The following is an 8,776-nucleotide window of genomic DNA, read 5'->3' as shown; positions in this document are numbered from 1 at the left end:
AAAGAAAACTGTAGCTAAAGTAAATACTAAATCAAAGCAAGGCTCGTGGAGCCTAACGTTTTGTGGGAAAGAACAGCAGAACTGGGAGTGCTCTGAACAGGACTTGTCTCCCTTCCTCTTGCTTTCTTTCTTACAATGTCCAAGGAAGTTCAATTTTAAAAGGCAAACAAATTCATGATAAATTGTTTGTAGGGTATGAGAGGAAGGTTTGGATGGTTGCAGGTGATGGGGTGTCAGTACTTGTGTATGCAGGTAGGGAGGTTATTGTTATTGAGAAACACTATATATTTAATAGTGGAAGCTTGAAAAACATCTGAAGACTCTTAGGTCATGAGGCTCATAAAGTAAGAGGTAGCTGCTGCTTTCTAGATCCTCTACACCTTGTTCATGCGGGAACACCTGTACCATGCGGAGGAAGGGAGTACCTGCCCTTTGTGGCAACATGCACCCCCAAATCATTCCAAGAAACTGCCTTCAGTTTTGAAGGTAGGTGAGAGGAAGATACTGTTTACCTGCCAGATTGGGGAACTGGAAAGGAAGTCTGAATATTGGTGGAGTCCATGTTATCTTCAAACTGATCAGGAAAATTCACTGAGCCCTTTTTTTTTTTTTTTTTTTTTAATGTTTTGCTTTTCCTAAGTAAGAAAGAGGGAATGTCAGTGTAACAGCCTACACTATACGGTTATTTAGGGTGGGGTTTTTGTAAATTATGTAAGTTTAAAACATTTGGGTTTAAGGAACGACAACAAAAAAAATCATAATTTTTTCTTGTTAAGGCCTTAAGAAAGGGGTTAGTGCATCTTTCAGGGGTCACTCTGCCATGGGAATAAAATAGCTGTTTCACAAACAGTTTTATATAAAAAAGCTTAAAAAAACCAAAAAAAACTAATAAACTTCATTTTAACCTTGTCTCCTTTTGTTTTGTGCGAACTTGATTTGTTTAAAAGGACAGAGAGACAGTACTATCTGCTGCTTTTTTGGTTTCTTTGCCTTCATCAGTTCTGCCTTCAGTGATGACCTTCTGAACTGTCCCAGCAAGAGGAAGACCACAAAAGCTTTTAAAAATCAAAGCTTAGAATTTGTTTGATGTTCAGAGCTAACGAGCCAATGACTGAATGAATTTTCTGTTCGTGTGAGTTGGTGGTATTTGACCAGGTCACTGACTTTTCACTCGTAGGATGGTAGCATATCCTAGTGATATCAAACAGTGTGGTGTTTACTGGGAAGTCACTAGAGATAGGGGTCTAACCAGCATGACTTGGATAAAAAAAATGGGGTTGGATATTGTGGGAAGGGAAGAACTATTTTAAAAAGTTATGTACTGGATGCTTGCTCAGCTACTCGCATTGTGGAGTATTCAGCACATAAAAAATAAAATCTATGATAGCTCATATTAAGATATCTATTTTAACTCTATTTTTAAAAGATCAATTTAAAGATTTGGGAGATAATTTGGCAGTTATTTATTTCTAGAAGTTGCTACTTTCACTGGTAAGTGTTTGGAAAGAAAGGGCAGTCTTCTGCTTATTCCTTTCCCAGTAGCAGCTACTGAAGTTAGTATGTCCTTCTACATTAAGAAATAGACCTGTTGTGATAAATGTCACTAATGTGTCCTGAATTGGTGCTGAAAATATTTAACTGCTGGTGTAGTCAGAAAAAATCATTTTTAGCATAGTTAATGTGATTGACTAAATGACTTCTTTTCAACTGAATAAAAATTGTTTTTTTTTTTTCCTAGTGTCTGTTCTATTCTACCTGTTCTGGAAAAAAAAAAAAAAAAGTTGCTGTTATTGCATTGATCTATGTGGGTGAAGAATCAGCTTTGTAGTACTGTGACAGCAGAGAACCCTGTGGTGAAACTGATGAATTTGATGCTTTTGGCTCTTCAAGGTGGTGTCGTGCAGCAGAGGGAGAAGGTTTTTGGGTAGCTGGGAGGGAGTCTCAGAGGTTTTCCTAGTGGGTGCTCATGGTTGTTGTGGAGATCCAATAGCTCCTCGTGCACTGTGGTTGGAAAGTATTGGGAGTCACATGGAGCAAATAAATGGTACCACACTTGACCCCATGAGAAATATTTCTCAGTGAGGAGTGCTTAAAACCCTTCAAATCAGCTGCAGCTTAGCCCCTCATCAGTGCTGTTGTCAGAGGAAACGGGTGTGCTCTCTAGTAGAGAGAGGTCTTACAGTTGGTTATCTTTGTTAGTCAAGTCTTTACAGAAACCAGAGCTACCATGGTTCTCTAAAACATTGTGTAATGGCTTTTTGGGAGAACCTGGAAATGAGCAATCATAAAACCCAGTTGGAAATAAAAATTTATTTTGGCTCGGAAGATACAAAGTGCCTGAGTGGATCCTGAAAGCTGTTGTACAAAGCATTTACCAGCTCCATCCTGCAAAAGCAATTGACAGCTTGATATCATGGATACCCCTAACTTGAAAGAAAGAAGAGGTTTGGAAATCTTGGCTAATTTAGAATTTGAGGAGCAGAAAAGACCTGCAGCAGAACATTAAAACACAGAGATTATGTCAAGAAGAAAATGAGTGACCTGCCAGCCACTTCGAAGTTACCTGCTTGTATGAGGGATGAACTAATGAGGGTTTGGATAAGGCAGCTCATGTTCAAAGTGTTCCTCTACGCTGTCTGACTCCTGTCAGGATCTCTGAAAGGAACGAGACTTACACCTACTTCCTGGGAAATGTGTGTGATGGACTAACAATGTTTCCAGAGTGTGTTGTTGCCATTTAAAAAGGAAATTCCAAAACTAACCTGAGTCAACACTGCTGAACAAGTTCAAGGAAAGAGATTATGTTTTTTCATAATGGACATGCATTGGATTCCACGTGCAAAGGATGTCTATTGGTATGAGCTGATCAGTGTTCAGCTGCAAATGAGGATAAAGGAACTCCTCCTGCAGGAACTGGTGGAGGCCCTGGGATACATCACCAGGAGCTGCTGATCGGTATATTCATCATGGATTTTTATTGCGTGTGAAATCTACACTTGGAAATCTAAGACATAGACTACTGTGGAGTTTATAGCAAGACTCTGCAGCACAGGAGGAAAAAGCAGTCTCAGCTGCCACTGCAGAAGGTGGTGGCCAACCTCACTGATCTGTGTATCATGTAGGTACAGGTGGGAATTTTACCTGGGTTTGTGATATTCTTGAACCTTTTCAATCAGTCTTGAAACCCAAGACAAACTGATGATGTGAAATAGAGCAATGTTAAGGGGTTCTGGGCAGACCATCTGCCAAAGAATGCTGGACATTAGTTCATAGAGTCCAGCTAATGCCAAGCTAAAGAAAAATATTTTTGGTGAGACATGCATTTAAAAAAACGGTAAGTTCATCAAGATATGGGTAATTAAATGATAGCTCTAATATTTTGACTGTTTAATGTGCAGTTTGAACTGTAATGTACATAGAACGTATGTGAGCAAAGATAATAACCTTTAATTAAGCTGGTACAGTTAAGGGAAGAACATTTTGGGGCTGAGTTGGATATAAACCTTATAAATTATCGTGCCTAATAGTAGTGTTATTGCGTCACGAATTACCTATGCCATCTTGAGTGCAGTGCTTGGACATGATAGAAATATTTGTTAGAGAGACACAGAATTGGTTTGTCCTACCTGGTCCCTGGCTTATCAGAATGACTGGAAGAAGCAGTCCTCTATCTAAAAATGCAGAAAATTGAGTTTATGTATCAGACCTTTGGAAGTGGAACAGGGTATCAACAGAATGGTTGAGGATTAATAAATCATCATTGGTCTGGATCATTTTTTTAGTGATTGTAAGTTGTGTGAAAAAGAACAGACAGTACAAGTAATTCAGGCTCAGTTACAGATCTAGAAAATACACAGATATGGCAAATGTTTTGTGGCTCTGCAGACTTTCCTATGATAAATTGGAACTGAAGTTACAACCTTAGTTTTGGGTTAGAAATCTCTCTATTGTGAAATAGGTTGCGATTCTTGCTTGACTGGAATATTTCTAACAAACATGTTTAGTTTTGTCGGTTTTGGTTTTTGGGGTTGGTTGGGTTTTTTTGGGTTTTGGTGGGGTTTTTTTTTTAGGTAAAACTATTGCAGTATATTGTGAGTCAGAAGATTTATTTAATAAAGGTAGTAATTACTAGAAAAGAAGTAATTATTAGAAAATTGTGGGAGACCGGTAACTTTCCAGTACTTTTTCTGTGGCGTTGCTGCATGCTGAAGAGAGTTGAGCTAATGCAGATCCTTGGAAAATCACCTCTATATGGATACCCTGCGCTCTCAGGTCCCAAACTAACCTGTGCTCTTCAGCTATAAATTGTATGTAAAGCTGTAAAGGAAAGAATGAGGTTTTCCTTACAACATAGAGGCCAGTGAAGTAGTTGCTGTCATTATCTCTATACCTGAATGTTTAATTTTTTGCTCTGCCTGTACTTCTGGTTGCATCCAAAAGGTTCGCTCTGTCATCCAGCTGAAAAGTGGACAGGGTGCTGCTTACAGAGTCATCTTGTAGGATTTCATTTCTTAAGTGGGGCCCATATCCTAGTTAGTACCTCTACAGGAGGGAGCCTGCATTAGAGGGGGAACATTGCTTGTTCACTGGCTCCTTTCATGGGGCTGCATTGAGAGCCAAGATTGCTTCCCTTTCCTCGTCCTCCAGAGGTTTCTTGTAATTTATTGCTTAACTCAGTTTTAACACTATGATTACCCAATTTTTGCCTTACCTGGCTAGCTTTAGAAATGCTGGTATTTCTTAGCAGTCCTAGAGAGAGTTATCTCCCATACAGATAATTTGAAAAAGAAAAATACTTGTTTAGCTCATAGCAAACCTACTGTGAAGGAAGTTTTCTCCTTTTGCTGGGGAACAGGATTCAGACTGACTCTGTACTCTTCTGCGTGGTAATCTGCATGTGCATGCTACTGCATGTGAACACATCCAGGTCATCTGCAAATACTGCCTGCATTACATTAGTGGCTTCAGGGTTGTAGCTAGACCTGCTCACAACCCACCCTGGAGGTCGCACTGGGTTTGGAGGTCAGTGCTCCCTGACTTTGAGGTATATCGTGACAATGGTTTTCTGAGTTTTATTGAAATTCCTTATTTTCAGTGCCATATCCTGTAGTGGATGGGGCAGCAAAAAATGACATTTTCAGGGAAGGAGCTGGGAGGCACTCTGGATTTACACTAAAGATAAGCGGAGTGTTGTAAAGGTAACTCCATGTTGTATAGCAAGAGTCCCATGAGCTAAAGCCAGTTTATCAGAGAAGCGTCACCACATCTAATGTTTATATTAAAAAGGGAAAAGTTTGTAAGTTTTATAACATTTGTATTAGGAAATCTTAATTGGACTTCTACCTGAGTTCCTGCACCTGAGCTGTGTCTCCCTCTCAGAAGAAAGGTGGAATCATTAGATTTTTATAAATTGTAGATTATTTTGAGGTCATTATTTAGGGGACTGTTGGAATTGCCACAAATAGATATTTGACCTGGATTATGGGGCATACATAATAGTATCTACTTCTCATGCCCTTTTTAATCACTTAGTGTCAAAGTACTTGTAAGGCAAGACAAATCTTACAGTTCCCACTTGAAGAAATGCAGAAAAGCAGACAAATTATTGTTCAGTGTTGTGTGATGAAATTAGGCATTGGCAGGTGGAAATGGATCTCAAAGAGGCAAGAAAAGACTGTGTGTCACAGAACAAAGACTGTGATTTAATGTAACACTTCTGTTTTTTGTAGTATCTTTGCTGCTTTGGGAACCAGGATGAGGAGGTTACTGTATAAAATGGATGTTGCAATCTGTCTGTTCAGCTGGTGTCCTGCTGCGGCTAAAACTTCTGAGGAGGAATTGCTACCTGTACAGGTGATAGATGGCAAAACTCTAAGTGACCATTTGGAAATGAAGCCAAAGAGCTGCGCTCTGCAAGAGAGTAAGAAAAGCTTGTGAAACACTGCTGGTGAAGATGTTTCCAGCAACCAAAAGCAGAGGCCATACAGAATGGAGCAGTTTTGCAGACTAAGCAAATTTCCAGGGTTGTGTTCAGTTCCACTCCAAGTATGAAACATTCTTGGCTTCACAGGACAGGAAAATGTGCTGGGAGAAGAAAGTTTCCAGAGCCGTGAGATGGAAGTGGGCATTTGCAGCCTTAAAGAGGGCATTGGTGGCTGCAGTCATGGCCTACTTCAGCCACACAACTCATTTTTATTAAAAGCAGCAGCAGCAGCATGTTGCCACAGGAACACAAAAGACTTGGAAGCGCTGCTGTTACAGCAGAAATACAGAATTCCTATTGACAAATGTGAAAGACGGACTTGGCAAACATCAAGTTTGTGGTTTGTTGCTTCAGAAGAAGAGGGAAAGAAGATGCATCTTCTGGACTGCACAGAGTTGTTGCAGTCTAGAAGATGAACAAATTAGAAACTGAAATCATGCAGATTAATCCCAATCCCTAATAAACAACTGTAGACTGCCAGTAACTGGGACAAATTCCACTTTGGAGCATGGCCCATTGGCCTCAGACAATGCCCATCACCGTATTTAATGGATTCACCCCTGAGCTGAGGGTCAGCACTGCAGCTTTATGGTCCAAAGTTCCTCCTGAAAATAAGGAGAGGTGAGAAAACCTTTTGCAAGTGGCCTAATCATGCAAAAGAGCCATGGAGAAATAACAGGTCAGTAGAAGTCACAGAAGGTTTGTTCCTGGGGCTCCATTTAGGGAATGCTAAGACATGAGAGGAGGAGATCTGAGACCACTGGAAAAGCACTTGAAGGCCTGGGGTCCTCACTGCTGGAGGTGGCTGGTCCCACTGATGGTTTCTGTGTGAAGTGTGTGTGTGTGAGTTCTGGAAGAACAGTGTAGGTAGCTACCATACCAAACTCATCCTGTGCCATTTATGAGACTACACAGCAACAGGCCCTGAAATCAGCTGCTTAACATGGAGCAATGTTTCTGCATCCAAGTGGTTGTTTCAAATAGAGGATAGTCCCTGTTGTGGTTAAAAAGGGAATGTTGGCCGGGTCACCTGGGTGGGTTGGTCCCCCTTCAAAGCACTCGTACTTCCATCTTGGTTTCCTGCCTCCAGTCAGCAACTGTGGAACACAAAGGCTGCTGTTCATTTTCTAGGGTTTCATTTGAGCTAACTAAGAGAACTGCTTGAGACAGGGGTGCTAGAAGTCTGTGCAACCTGTATTTACCGTTTCTGCAGAGAGTCAGAGAGATTTGCCCCTTATTTTTAGCATTTATTGGGAGTTACTCGGACTTTGAGAGTAGGTGATCAAAAAAACAACCCTTCCCAGTCTGCAGTCGAGTGCTCAGTGAAGGGTCTGGTGCAAGTTTCCTTTCTTATCCTTTACAATGCAAGAGAAAGGACTAGTCTGGGGCTTGTCTGAACAGCCTTTTCATCTGGCCATTTGCAACAGCCCTCTGACCTACCTTTTTCTTCACTAGCATTAATGATATACCGATTTGCGGTTTGTAAGAATATATGTACTTAACTTTTTGATCTTTAAGCATATACATATGTCTGGAAATGCATGAGTGCAATGGTTCAATAGCCGAGAAAAGAAGTGTTCATTGACCCGCTTGCATGATGTTGGGTGGGAGTGGTAAAAACCACAGCTACAGTCTGTCCTGAGTTCAGGGGGCACTTCAGCAACTTAAATGTCACAATTCAAAGTCCCACAAGGGACTGTGCCTCTGCACAAGCAAACAGGCAGCATTCATGAAAGGATAAAATCCTTCCTTGCAGTGAGCAAGCTTTGTACCTTCAGGCCACAATTTCCTAACCACCAGTCCTTGAAATAAGCTTCTAACAGCTACACAAAACAGCACCTTGTGTTAGAGGACAGAGAAGCCACTAACTCTTGTATTTCTCCCTTGTTTTCACTTCTGCCTCAAGTGACAGTGAGTGCTTGAGCTTGATTTCTACTGCAGCCTGTGTGGCTTGGGCTGTTGTAATTGCCAGAGCAGACAAGTATCCCTAATTCTGCACCTGAGGGTTTGTAATAGGCGTAAACAGGCCGAGACATTTCCATCCTTGTTTCCCTTGATTGTGGGAGTCTTTTTAAGACTGTTGTTGCATTTCTCCATCTTTTACATGACTTCAGGTCATCTGTGCGTTGCACGTCTGTGTCGCTTGCAGGTAACTCATCCTGATTTTCATAATTCATCTTGGAGTCACTTCAGGGTTGTGTTTTGGAGTTGTAGCCCAAAGGATCTGGGATGCAGGAGCTCACATTTCCCAGCCCTCCCTCCAACCCTGAGGTGTGACCAAGGGCATCTGTAGCTGGTCTCCCTTCATCAGATGGTGCAGAAAGCTCCAGCACCTCCAGGCTCACCCAGAGGTTACTCCCCTGGTAACTAGTGGCTGTTTCAGTGCTGTTACACTTCAGCAAGTTCTCTGATTGGGTTTTTGGCCTATCACGTCTTCCTCATCTGGGCAGGTCACCAGTCCTGAAATTCTGCTCTTTTTGTTTTGTTTCTAATAGAATCAGGCTCCTTCAGTTTTGCTTTTTCTTTGTCCAAAGTGAGGAAATCTCCATTTCTTCACAAAGGTGTACCCACTGTAGACCAAGAGTTGAAGAAGAATTCAAAATGTATCTATGATCAGGAATCCTAGCCAACAACTGTGACTTATAAAAAAGGACACACATGAACATTTTACCTCTCATCCACATTTGTGTTTTAAAGCTATCTGGAAATGCTGTTACAGAACAGACTGGAAGGGACCTCTCAGGGTCTCTGGTCCAACCTTGTAGCTCAGTGAAGGCCAGCCTCAGAACTAGA

Source organism: Antrostomus carolinensis, unplaced genomic scaffold (assembly GCF_000700745.2).
Source record: "Antrostomus carolinensis isolate BGI_N321 unplaced genomic scaffold, ASM70074v2 scaffold1736, whole genome shotgun sequence".
Lineage (NCBI taxonomy): Eukaryota > Metazoa > Chordata > Aves > Caprimulgiformes > Caprimulgidae > Antrostomus > Antrostomus carolinensis.
The sequence above is the reverse complement of the archived record's forward strand: the minus strand, read 5'-3'. Positions refer to the sequence as shown.